Source organism: Cryptomeria japonica, chromosome 11, assembly GCF_030272615.1.
Source record: "Cryptomeria japonica chromosome 11, Sugi_1.0, whole genome shotgun sequence".
NCBI lineage: Eukaryota > Viridiplantae > Streptophyta > Pinopsida > Cupressales > Cupressaceae > Cryptomeria > Cryptomeria japonica.
In genome coordinates this window covers 475270193-475285233 of record NC_081415.1, presented here as the reverse complement: position 1 = coordinate 475285233, position 15041 = coordinate 475270193, and positions in this window count along the sequence as shown.

Here is a 15041-nt window from a genome sequence, read left to right as displayed (position 1 = left end):
TTTTGACATCATTGTATTATGACACTTTTGATTTATATATATGAGATGATTCTTCTTTGCGGCAGCTATATGCATGCGTACCTATGTGATGTATGTTTTTATGTGATTCTTATGATATGGATGCAAATATGTATATGATGCAATGCAATATTTTTTTTTGTTCTTTTATGTTTTATATGTGTATGCATGATGCAAATGTGAGTGTATGTAATGCAAATGAATATGATAATCCAAATGTAAATTGTGCTAATAGGTGTTGTGTGCAGGATGTGATGCAGTTGTGATATCTATATGTATGTATGAAATTCTTATATGTGATAATGCAAGTGCAACTACATGAAATGCAAATGTTTTTGGTGTGTAATTATACTCAGTCATGTGATAGTAGGCTACACGGACTCAAGAAGGATGATGGAATTCAATCAAGAAAGGGGGATGGAAGACAGAAGATATGAAAGTGAAAGAGCTTCTTGTGTGTTATCATCATTGAGCTTTATTATGGCAAGTAGGTTATGACAATCAAGGCATATGTGTGACCCAGAAAGTCATTGTACCTGTTTGCATGGAGATAAGACAGTCACAAACAAGGAATGCCCTAATTCACACTAGACTCATAGTGTCCTCATATCCTTGAACAAGTCATAGCATTACTAAGAGACAATCCACAGGCAGCAAAGAAAAATAGGTGACGATACCCCATCCTCACCTTTCTAGTCAAAGACATCCTGGAGATAGAATCTCTAGTCAAAGACATCCCGAAAAAGCTAAAAGACATGTCATCAAAAGATAAAATCAAAAGAAAACCAAGACTCAACACCAACATTCACTGTAGTCCTCAAGTTTAGTATCTCTTGTAACTTGTATAAGTCTTATTTGATTGTGGTCACAACGTTTACTTTCACAGAAAGGATAGATAGCACTGAACCATATGTTGTCTGAGTCTGTTGAAAGATTTGATTTGTTGAAGCCCATTGTTGCTGCTGTGTCTCATCTAAAACTAACTGAATCCATGAAACTGATACTTTATTGCGGAGAAGACAGAACTTTATTGTGGATCTATGATACAAATGTTGCTTTATTGCGGATTGTGTGCGGATAGACTAAAGGAAGCTGGAAGAAACTGTACTCCTCGAAACATGTGATGTTCTCAGTTCCACACCCATCACTAGACGTTAGACGTAGGATTTGCCTTAGCCACAGATAGGATCTGATTTATTATGGATGGAAAGGGAGGTGAAAAGGGAGGTTTATTATGAATGGCTAACCAATCTTGGGTAGATCAATAACAAGCTATGATGGGAATGGGTAAGTTTATTATGAACGAATAGGTTGTGAGTGTGTGCAAAGTGAAAGGATGAAAGTGGATCCTAAAGGAGGGAGGAGCAATGTCTCTACACATGGCACTGATGACCCAGTTTTCACCATGGTACTTGCCCAGGGTGCCACCAAAGTGGTTTTCACCATTGGACGAAATTATTTCTCTTTACTTTTTTTGATTTTTCAATGTTTTTTGTGTCACAAGGCGCCTGTTTGCCAGGTTTTCACCAAGTAACAATTTTTTATGTTTTATAATTTTTTTTGTATTTTTTAATTTTTTTGAATTTTTTTTGTATTTTTGAAATTAGGATACTCTGAAGAGCTATGTGTAAAACCTGCAAAGGTGCATGCTATTGATAGGACCCTCCAAAGGTTCACCTTCTATAGTTGAGAGCTGATATGCCCCAGATCCATATGTTGTTGTAATGATGTAAGGACCAAGCCAATTTGGTTTTAACTTTCCCTTATTCTTTCTATCTTGCTTATTTTTGGGGTTTTCTCTAGGAACCAAATCACCTACCTCAAATGTATGAGGCTTGACCTTGTGATTGTAGCTGCGACTCATTCATTGTTGGTAAGCCTTGAGATGATTAAAAAGTAGTTTGTCTTCGTTCATCCAGTAGTTCAAGTTCTTATAAGCGAGAGACCCTATAGTCTTCATCACTGATAATGTTTTGCAAAGAGACTCATAAAGAGGGTAGCTCAACCTCAATAGGCAAGATGGCTTCAGCGCCGTAGACAAGTGAATAGGGTGTAGCTTCTATAGGTGTGCGGACACTTGTGCGGTATGCCCAAAGTGCAGGATTAAGTTGGATATGCCAATTACGGCCAGCATCGTCAATTGTACTTTTTAGGATCTTAAGGATTGTCTTATTAGATGCCTCAGCTTGATCATTACCTTGGGGGTAATATGGCATAGAGAAACGATGGGAAATATGGAAGCAGTCACAAAGTTCATGAACATCCTGATTTTTGAAGGGATGCCTGTTATCAGTGATAATGGAAACAGGAATACCGTATCGGAAAATGATATAGTTGAGGATGAACGTAGCAATCTATTTTCCAGTGACTTGCGTGAGAGGCACAACTTCAATCCATTTTGTGAAATACTCTGTGGTAGTGATAATAAATTTATGACCATTGGAAGAAGGAGGGTGAATCTTGCCTATGAGATTGAGTCCCCACTGACAAAAGGGCCAAGGAGACACAATTGGTTGAAGTTATTTTGCTAGTGCATGGATGAGGTCTCCATGAATTTGACATTGCTTACATTTCTTGACAAAATGATATGAGTCATTTTCCATATTGGGCCAGTAATATCTAGTCCTGATGAGTTTCTTGGCTAAGGTAGGACCACTAGCATGTGGACCACATATCCCTTCATGTACTTCATGTAACGCAATCTAAGCTTCGTCGCTTTCTAAACATCTAAGAAGAGTGCCATCTAGACCTCACCGATATAGGATATCAGCTAAAATGACATATCGAGAGAATTGGCGAATGAAAGTGCGAGGTTGGTTATTTGATAGATCAGGAGGTAGGGTATTGTCACGAAGGTATGTGAAAATGGAACCATATAACTAGGACTCAGGACCGACAACACATATCATCTCAATAGGATTGATTTCATATGAAGGAACCAAAAGGTTATCCACCAAGAACTCATAGTGGGTCTCATTCAAAGGTAGATCGATCAGTGAAGCAATTGTAGCCATGGCATCTATGGGTCGATTCTGCTCTCTTGGTATCTGCTCAAAGTCTATCTTTGTGAAGTGTTGTTTCAGGTCACCCACCATTTGTTTGTAAGGCAATAATTTTTCATCTTTTGTTTGGTAATCATCAGTTTCTTGATGGATTACAAGTTGAGAGTCCCCAAAAACACGAAGTTCCTGAATCTTCCACTGAACTGCAATCCGTAATCCAGTTGTTAATGCCTCATATTCCGCTATATTATTAGTGCAAGGAAATGATAAGTGGTATGATTTTGGTATAGAATCCCCTTGAGGAGTTATAAAGAGGATGCTAGCTCGTGCTCCATGCTATGTGTATGAGCCGTCAAAGAATAGTTGCCATGGCTTTGCATGTGACATTGTTAAAATGGATTCATCTAGAAATTATGAACTTAGAGGAACATCATCTATCATGGGAGCATCCACTAATTGATCTATGATGGCTTGTCCTTTTATTGCTTTTCTATCCACATACTTGATGTCGAATTCACTCAGGATCATTACCCATTTGGCTAGTTGCCCAATAAGTGTTGCTTTATTGAGAAGGTATTTCAATGGATCGATTCTTGCAACCAACTTAGTCTTATGAGTGAGCATGTAATGTCATAATTTCTACGAAGCAAAGACCACAGTGAGACATGCACGCTCAATTGGTGTGTAGTTTAGCTCATATCCCACCAATGTGCGATTGATATAGTATACTATTTTTTCTTTGCCCTTAGCAATTTGTTGTGCTAAGAGTGCCCCCCGTGCTGTTGGAGTAGTTGATATGTATAGTAACATAGGCTGATCTGGAACTAGTGGCATCAGAACTAGCAGATTCAGAAGATAATCTTTGAGTGTTTGGAAAGCCTGTTGACAGTTATCATCCCATTTGAATTTGATGTTTTTATGTAGCAGGTGCTGAAAAGGATTACACTTATCTGCAAGTTGCGCTATGAATCTTCATATGGACTTGAGTCTCCCTTGTAAAGACCGAAGTTGACTAATATTTCTTAGTGGTTGCATCTCTAGGATGGCCTTGACTTTTGCTGGATCAGCTTCGATCCCTCTTTTTGATACAATAAATCCTAGGAGCTTCCCGGAGGTTACTCCAAAGACACATTTCTTGGGGTTTAATCTTACTTTGTATTTTTCCAACTGATCAAAGATGACTGAAAGTATGTCCAAATGTGTATTTCTATCTATTGATTTGCCCAAGAGGTCATCGACATAATCTTCCATAGTTACGTGCATGAGATCGTGAAAGATAGTAGTCATGGCTCTTTGATATGTAGCACCTGCATTTTTTAGCCCAAAGGGCATGACATTCCAGCAGAAGGTTCCCCAAGGACAAGTAAATGATGTTTTGTGTTGATCCTCAGACACGATCTTTATTTGATTATAACCAGAGAATCCATCCATCAATGATAACATTTCATGACCTGTAGTGAGATCAACAATCAAGTCAATATTTGGTAATGGGAAGTCATCCTTAGGACAAGCTTTGTTGATGTCTCTGAAATCTGTACATATTCTGATGATACGATTTGGTTTACTGACAGGCACTAAGTTGGAGATCCATTCAGGATAATCAATTGGGCGTATGAATCTGACATCCAATAATTTCTCAAGCTTTGCTTTGACCAATAATGCGACTCGTGGATGCATCTTTCTTAATTTATGTTTCACTAGTTTTGCCCCTGGTTTAACTATCAAATGATGCATTACTAAATCCGGATCTAATCTAGGCATATCAGCATATGACCATGCAAAGTTGATTTGTCGATCTTTGAAGAAACTTATGAATTTTGACCTTTCTGATTCCATCAATGATTGAGCCAGGAATATGTTGTGTGGAGCCTCTTCTATACCAATGTTTGTTTGATAGTCTCCTCTACCAACATGGATGACTTTTCCTCATATGATGCTGGGAGAACGTCAAGCCTTCCATCTTTAGGTGCCTCAGAGAGGTTTTCACCCTCAGATACATCCTCTCTTTTTATGTTTTTGGGGTCAGGCAGCGCCACAGTGTGGTTTTCGCCATGAGACCCTTGGTTTGTTCTTATTTTCACATTTTTGTGACTGGAAGGTCCAACGCCCTCACCAAAATATGCCACACTATTGAGTTCTATAGTGTATCCCACTTTATGGTCCCCAGGGGGAAGATCATCTCGTATGCCAAGATAATCAATAAAAGCTTCATCATTTTGGAATGTGTCAAACTATGCAAGTCCTTCATGATCCCAGTCAATGAGTTGGTGGTGAACAAGGGGAAGGCCTTTAATGTCTTCGAAGTTAGTGGGGCTAAGAGTGAAAATGTAGTTTTATTCAGGTATGTCAAGGTAATTATTGAGGTCATCGATGGCATTCTCCTCATCAGTCTCGATCATGAACGAATCCAAATTATCATCACTAGTAGTGCATTCTGGGATAGGTGGTCTCATCCTATGTGATTTCAACCTAGGACCTTGAGACAAGGATTGTGTGGAATCCTCATGGGTTGTTTCCTGACCAACTTTGAATCTTTTATAAAATTTCTCCTCTTTTGTGGGTTCATCTAGCTCTCTGAATGTCTCAGTGAGCTCGTAGTCACTGGAGGATTTATCTGAACCCCATTCCCATTCGTTGGAGTCTGTGGAATAGCGATCCTCCTGTTGAATTTTGGCAACTTTGATTTGTAAGGCTTCTTCTGTCCTTTGAGTATGGACCTTGGAAGTCAAGAAACTGAGTCCCTCCGAGCGTTCCCTTTTGAATTTCAATTCAGGTTGTAAAGGTTCAATGATGCCTTCCTTTCATAATCCAAGAGGGCTTTTTCCATCATACCTGAATTTTTGTAGGATCTTGAAACCTTTGCCATATTTCTCACATGGTAGACTGATGTGATCTTGTGTATCATCTTCAATGTCTTTGTAAAGCATTTTGTATAAGTCTTCCTCTTCCAGTTCTCCCCATCTTTGAAAGGTAGTAGGGTCCCATTTGAGTACAATGATGGATACTTGCTTGTTAGGATGTGGTCTTCCATATTCTATTGGGGAACTCATGACTTGTTGTAAGTACATGGTCTGATTTAAAGTGTATTCCCCCATGCCCTTGTCATGAAATTTTCCTTTAAGCTCACCTTGTTTTGATGTCGAAGGTTTTAATGACTCAGGATCAATGTATGCCAAAGAAGGAACAACTTCGCTATTACTGGGAATGATGGTCTCAATTTTTGATCTCAGGTTATTGCAGTATATGAATGGATTACGATCACTATTAATTGTTACCTCCACTCCATTGTGAGGAAAATTAATGCATTGGTGATATGTAGATGGGACTGCCCTCATTTCATGAATCCAAGGACGTCCTAGCAATTTGTTGTAAGTGAGATCTAGATATAGGACTTGACAAACCACATCCTTCGTAACTGGCCCAACTCTGAGAGGTAAGGTGATTGTACCCTTGGATGAACGTTCTTCATCATCATATGCCTTGATGGTGATTTTTTTTGTAGAATTCACAGATTTATTAGAATATCCCAATTGTTTAATTGTGATCAATGTACAAATGTTTAGACCAGCTCCTCCATCTATCAGGACTCGTTTGATTCTATGTTTGTGTATGAAGGCTTCAATGTGTAATGGTGCATTATGTGGCTGACTTATAGAGGTGTCATCAGCTTCTGTGAATGTAAGGGAATGTGGAACGGAAAGGTATCCCACCATGACTTTAAACTAGTCCACATTCAGATCAGTAGGAACGGCAGTGTCTCTCAAAGCTTTGTCAAGAATGTCCTTATGTACGAGGGATATGCGTAAGAGTTCAAGTATGGAGATGAGCGCAGGTGTCTTCCTTAACTATTCTACAAGGTCATACTCAGCTTGGTTGATGAAGAAGTGGTGTTTTTGGCTGGAGTACCTTGCAAAGTGAATTTACCTCGATGGGTTGTAACATGACATTCAGAGGTAGGTTCGAAAGAAGATCCAACACCTTTTAGGACAATCTTGGGTCTCCAGGTGGAATTCTTAGGGTTTTTGTCCTTGATGATAATGGTAGAGACGTAATTGTCCATCAAAATGTGATTTATAGTTAAATCATAGTTATAGGTTGCTCTGGTATAATTGGTTTGGTCATATGTGGCTTTATCTTTTCCCTTGTCATGTTTTGGGAATGGTTCCTTTAACATTTCATGTTCTTGATTGGATGAGTGCCCTTCAATCTCAATCTCACCTCTATCAATGAGATCTTGTATGATGTTCTTCAGTCAATGGCAATTTCCTATCTTATGACCCTTGCTCTTCTGAAATTCACAATATTTGTCATCATTCCACCAATTTGGTTTGACCTTTGGCTCATATGGAGGAAAATCTGGAATTGTGATTTCCTTGTTTGCCACTAGCTTTTTGAAAACTGACTCAAGTGGTTCTCCCAATGGAGTGTACTTCCTTTGTGATCTAGAACTTGTTTGAGTATTCACCTGATTGTTTGTAGAGCTTGATATGGAAAAAAAGAATTTGGGTCACACTGTATTGGCATCAACAACACCATCATTGACTGTGTTCTTGTTTTTGTTCCAAAATCTTGGCTTGTCTTTTCCTTTAAAGTCATCTTTGTTTTCCTTGAATATCTTACTGACTCCTTGTTCAATTAGGACCTTCTCTGTTGCTAAGCCTTTTTCAATGACATCCTTGAAGGTAGACAAACAAGCTTTTCTTAGATCATAGCCAATGTCTTTGTTAATGTTTTGGGCGAACATCTCTACCATTTGTTTTTGTGGAATTTCATAAGAGCATCTGCTGGGTAGATTTCTCCATCTTTGTAAAAATGATGCGAAAGACTCTCCCTCTTTTTGCTTGGTGTTGCACACAGTAGTGAATGATATGTCTGTCTTTATGTTGTATGATAAATGTTGGATAAATGCCTCTGCTAGGTCACCCCATGACTTAATGCTAGGTGGAAGTTGCGAGAACCATTCCATAGCTTGATCGCCTAGGCTTTGTGGGAATAATCTCATCAAATATGTCTCTTCTGCTACTACCTCAATGTAAGTTGTGAAAAATTGTCTTATGTGTGCCTTAGGATCCCCTTTTCCTCTATACTTATCAAATTTAGGCATTACAAAGTGTGTAGGAAAAGGAGGCATTGGAATGCTCTTGTCAAATGGATAAGGACATATGTCTCTCATTGTGTATGTTGGCTTTGGTGTATTTATGTCCTCCATTTTCTTTTGTAAGTCCCTGATTTGTTGCTCCAAATTGCTCTTAGGTGGAGATTGACTTCTTGGACCATACCTCATGCTTGAGGCACCAATTGGAGGAGAAGCATGTTGCATATATGGATGATATTGATCATACACATGTTCATATGGAGGAGGTCTATAGTCATGTTTCATATATGGACCACTTGGTATAGATTCATGTTGAGGAATGCCATATCTATTTTGTCCATGTATACCATATTCTATAGGCATGTCGTGTTCTAATGTGTTACCCCCAAATTTGACACGGGGTTTCCTTGTGTCCAAATTTTGAGCATGCCTTTGAATATCCAATTGCTTTGGTGGTTGATCCTTAGCATTGGTATGTGATTGAGCATATCTTTCTGCATAAGACTTCCACAATGGTCTGCGAAGGTGAGTATCATATGCTTGACCATGTGTATGTGGGACCTCTAGTTTTTGAAACAAAGATGATGGTGATTCAGGTACCATATGTGATCCTCTATTGCCTCCACTATTAGGTATCCTTTGATCCATGTTGGAGTGAGTTTGTTGCAAAGGTCAATTTTCCATTATTTGAGACATGTCAAAATCATGAGGTATCTTGGCTCCACCTTGTGCCATCATTTGTAAGAAGTATTGTGTATCTCTCCTCATTATTTCCTCAATCAATCGATTAAAGAGGGGGTCCATAATGGATTCTTCCACATCTACTGAATGTATGGAAAAGTTGTCCATATTGTCATTGTGTGTATCATTGTTGTTTGCAGTGTCCATGTTCTCAACATTTGGAATGTTTCTATAGGCATCCATGTCAGGTAATGTAGTATGATCAGAATTGAAAAAGATATCATTGTCATACTCATAAGAACTCATGTTTGTGGACTCTTGAGCCTCTTTAGTTTCTCTCCTAGATCTTTGAAGATGGGTTTCAACCATGAACTAGGTATTGACCGAGATGTGTTAGACTAGATGAAAATGGAAAGATATGAAAGACCAAGAGTTGGATGGAATGTAAATGAATCTGAGATGTACTTGCAATGTCCAAACTGTAAGACCAAGTATGTATGTAGTAGAGTAGGGGTGACTTCCAAAGAGAGGATAGTTTCTCTTGATGAGGTAAGTTGACCTTGACTCTAAGTAAAACCAAATGAGACCCAAAGGTGATAGACCTTGATGAGGGACCACTTAGCAAAATGTTGTTGTATGTAGTGTGTTGACAAAGTATGATGAGGATAAGCAAGTGACCTTTTGACTCAAGTTTAGACAAATGTGAATGTAATGTAAGGTGTGAAGCAATGATGGACTATGTGAGACCCAAAGACAGGTTGAATGCTAAATGAAACCCTGGAGAAATGACCTAAGAAGCTCAAGAATTCCAAAACTGACTGTGTTTGTTTGCTGGACTGTAAAAGTTTTTTTAATTCTGAACACAGACGTGCCTATATACTGCACAGACGCGATTTCCTGACACAGACGTGGTTCTATTTAACATAGACGCGGTTTTGAGATTTTTGTAAAGTGCACTATTGACTCTGGAAACACAAACGTGTTTCTGCCCTTCACAGACATGGTTATACAACACAGACACTATTATATCAGACACAGATGCATTTCTGCAAAATTTGTGTAATTTTTTCCAATCTGTGAAGTCGTTTTTGTTGTGACCAAATCTAACTGTTTGACTATTTTTCGTGACAAGAGGACATAGTGTTGATGAAGACCCAATGTTTGCAAGTGTCTAGACTCAAAATGACTCAAAAAAAAGTGTGTTGTTTGATGTATAAATGTTTTGCATACACTTGAAGACACGAAAGACACAATGTTTTGTTGTTTGGTCTTGAATGTTTTGAATGTTTAAAATAAGTCAAGCACAATTCTTATGGCAAGCCAAGACAATAGTTGTTGATCCCACATGGGGTTTTACCCCCGAGGCTACACTATTCAGAGTAGATACTTAGATGCTTAACCTCACTGGCTCCACCCTCGACACTCACTTCTCGGGTCAGCCAAGCATCAGTCCCCATGAAAACTCCCCATGGCGAACTTTGTATCTCTACTAAGAACCGTATGTGTGTGGGCCGCTACCAGAGGTCCGACCTCCTGCCTCAACAACTAGAAGGATTTGGGCTTCTAAAACAAAAAGGTGCTAGTAAGGGCATCCGCTCGTGTGGCCATACATGCAACACTTTCAGCTCTGTAAATACAGAAGGCTCCCAGTCGGTAGGGGTTATGCCCTACAACTGATCAAATAAATTTGATCAAACGGGTTTATGGGGAGACATAGTGTCGGTATGAACTAATCAGCACACATTATTCATAGTTTTCACCATGAATACAGTTATTTATAGTGGTTTGGAAGAAGATGGCTTTTCTTTTGCTACCACTTGGGTCATTCTCTTCTCACTAGTAGTCCTAATGACCACACAGGAAGACAGGCCCTCTAAAGATTAAACAAAAAGAGCCTATTGCTCAAGACACAAAAGACAATGATTCAATTTTAGTGCACCAATTGAAGTGTTTGCTATTCTATGAAAACAAGGCACATAATAAAAATCCAAAAACCCTTGCCAAGGACCTGCAACAAAGATTTATTAGTAGTTTGGATTGTTTGAAATAATCACCCCTTCCTACAAGCACACAAATTAGGTAAATTTTAAATCCAAAAGACTTTGTGAAAATAGGGGCCTTCAACCAAATGATTTTTCTTTCAAGACAAGCTGCACCAATTTCGTTAGCTAGATCTGAAAATGTTAGCTCAAAATAAACCGGATCTGAAACATTAAATGCAAGACCAAAAACTAAATCAATAAACTCCAAAAATGAAACCAATGCACACAGACGTGGTTACCTTTGACACAGACGTGACTCTCTGACGCAGACGCGACTCTCTGACGCAAACGCGCTTCTGTGAGACACAAACATGGCTCCAGAACCCAAACGTGACTTTTGAACACAGACACATCTAAAAACACCACAGATGTGACTGAGGAACACAGACGTAATTTTCAGAATCTGCAAAATAAAATACTGTCGAGGATATAGACACAATTCTAGATGTCACAGAGGCAGCAGAAAATAAAAATCGCGATCCGAAAGTACGCAGATGCAAAAATATCAAAATGTTGTTGAAAATGTCAGATCTGCAACTTCAAAACACAAAATCTGCAACAAGGATGTTAAATGCAAAAGGGACAAGAGTCCCACTAGGCCTGCCAAAATGTATATGGTGAAAATGGATAACAACAATAACGATATTGAAAGGATAAATGAATTCAACCACAAAACCCTAGCCTAACAACAACAAAGATCCACCATAACATATGAAGATTACCTAAGACAATGCAAATCAAATGAAATCACAAAGATTATACTATCACATGTCCAATAGGGTTTGGATCTCCATTCTTCCTATCTCCATTGATCTTGCTTGATATATTTGCTCTCAGATTTTATGTGCATAAGAGCTCAACAAAGAACGGAATGTGGTTGCAAGTAGGATCACCTATGTTCAAAAGCATAGTGTAGTCAAGTAGTCAGTTAGTTAGGATGATTGATTAGGGTTTGATAATGAAGGAAGTATCTCCTTATATAGAAGACACTATATGAAATGGAGGGATAAGATTGAGAGGTGTAAAAGGAGGTCGGCTATGATTAGAGGGTAGGTAAAAGAAATAATAAAATAATGAAAGGGGTAGGTAGTGTATGAATTAAGAGATGAATGACATGTGTCATGGGTAGAAAAGGTTAACGAATTAATTAAATAAATAAAGATTTATTTAATTAATAGAAGAAGTGGGATAATTAAATAAATAAGATATTTATTTAATTTAGAAAAAGGATAATTTAAATAAATAAATGTATTTATTTAAATGAGAAATAAGGCTAGAAGAGGATAAATGAATTAATTAAATAAATAAAATATTTATTTAATTAGACTGGACAATTTTGGGTGTCTACACATATGTATATGACACATATATGTATATACAAGTAAGTATATGTATGTATATATAAGTATATATGTATATATCTGTATACATGCATATATGTATATGTATATGTATATGTATATATGTGTGTGTGTCTATACACACACACATATGTATACATGTATGTATTTATATATATATATGTGTGTGTATGTATATATACACATATATATACATATATACACACACATATATATGTATATATGTATATGTATGTATGTATATATGTGTGTGTATGGATACGTGTATGTATGTATGTACACTTGCATATGTATGTATGTATATATATATATACACTCGCATATATACATATATATATATATAGAGAGAGAGAGAGAGAGAGAGAGATATTCTTTGTTGTCTCTTGAGTTCTTTATTATTATTTTGATGTATTATTGAGGAACATATTCATATCCACACACGTACGAGATGAATGTATGTGTATGGATATGAATATATCGATCTTTTCATTTGGTATGTTTATGTTATGCGAACTATTGCATTGGTAGTGGTCCTTATTTTCGGTGACCACCGATAAGCATGTCGAGGAGGCCACCAACTTTGTGGTAGAATATTTCTTGTATAACAGTAGGAACATTACTTCTCTAGCTATCTTAGGGTCAGTATTTCTTTATCGAGCTTGTGTTCGACATTAGCCACTATGTTGGTATTTAAGGTACTCTTGGACCATAATACAGGTTTGTTGTTTCTATAATGTGAGAGACATCAATGATGTTTTGCAATAATGCTCTATAATTTTAAACTTTTTTGTAAGTTGATCTTGTTGTAAAAAAGAAGTGTTGGGAGGCAGTGATACCAAGTAGCTATTCTATTGTTTTCTTGTAGCTTGGAAGCATTCTTAGTATCCGTTCATCATTTGAGTCAATTCACCTTGAGCTCAGATAGCATATCTATTTGTTCTACTAAATTCTTAGGCAAGAGAAGTTCTCAATCTATCTATGTTTTGAATGTATATCTGGAGCTAGTTTCTTATTGTTAAAAGATCAAGAGTTGAATCATGATATGTAAAGCTAAAGGATTAATGGACTATGCAATTAAGTTGAAAGAGTTCTAGACCTTATTGTTTTCTTGTTTTATTTCTTTCTTAATGAAATGTTGGGAGTCAGAATGCAAGGTTGTATTCACCAGTAACCTTAGGAAATGTACCACTATACGGTATCATTATTGAGAGAATGGAATGTTCATTACTTTGTAATGTGAAATACATGAAGTTTGTTATTGTTGTGTATGTTATTTGTAAATGGAAGTTCAATCTATATTGGTTTAAGCTTGTGTGCAGTGAAATTGGAAGACTAAAATTATTTAAAAACCAAATAAAGATCCAACCACATAAAACTCTAGTTCGACAATGAAATCCACAATACACCAATGAAGAACCTAAAAATATGCAAAGCAAAAAATATGAAAGATTATACCATTAACATGATCATTAGGGTTTGATCTTCATTGTTTCCTATCTTCATTGATCTTGCTTGATATTGTTGCTCTCAAATTTTATGTTTGCACAAAAGATCAATAAAGAAGAGATTGTGGTTGTGCAATCACTTGAGTGATTGATCTCTATGAAGATTGGAATGAGCATTAACATTAAGGATTGATAAGGAAAAAGGATCCCCTTATATAGAGAGTACTCTAGAAATGAAAGGATGGGATTAAGAGGTGGAGGGATAAATGGTCGCCTGAGATTAGAGGGTAGGTAGGGGAAATAGGAAAATATTACAGAGGTGGTTAAAGGTAAATGAAGAGATGAATGACAAGTGTCATGGAGGAAAAAAGCTAATGAATTAATTAAATAAATAAATATTTATATAATTTATAGAAGAGGTGGGGCCAATTAAATAAATAAAATATTTATTTAAAAGGGGAAAGGCTAGAAGAGGATAAGTGAACTAATTAAATAAATAAAAATGTATTTAATTAATAGAAGGCTTAGGATAAAATAATTAAATAAATAAAAATGTATTTAATTAATAGAAGGCTTAGGATAAAATAATTAAATAAATAAAATTATTTATTTAATTAGGCTAACACAATTTTAGGTGTCTATTTTTTAGCCCTCTTTGAAACAATGCAGCTTGTCGTGTTGTTTCAAAGAAAAATTAAGCACCGGTACGATAAGTTTCCCTAGGTAAGAAAGATGACATGCCTGTTGGCATTTTTGATGATGTTGTTGTGATTGTCATTATGGACACACACTTGCTTTGAGATCACTTTTTGTATGTATGAGTTATGCTCAACCGGTATTTATTCCAACCGGTATTATGTATTATAGTCTTTAGACTATCGATGTTTTGCAGGAAGTGTTTACCGAACCCAAGTGGTATGAAGACTCAAGCGGTTCGAAGATCCCAAAGTGGTATGAAGGAAAAAAGTAGTTGTTATCATTTTTCTAGTCTTCATTTTGACAAACTGGTAATCGGTAAATGTATGAACCAATATTACTCTATTATGAGTTACCAACCAGTATTTTTGTGATGAGTTATCATCCACCGACACTTTGGCGGTGATTCTATGTCGTGTTACCAAATGAGTCTAGATGCATTGAACCTAGGAACTTGCAATGTAATCCTATTGGACCGACATGAAATCAGATTCCTTATTAAGGACATCATGTTAAGGGTTCTAGTGGTGGTTAGGGTTTTAAGGTGGTTGATGAGGTTTTTGTATGTGCGATCTTAGAAGAGAAGATCTAGTATGTGTGAAGTAACAAAGTGTGGATATACTGAAGACTAAAGTGATGCTGAAATGCATTAACAATGAGTTGTCATGGATCTAACCAAGAAGACTATTCTATTTGCTAGA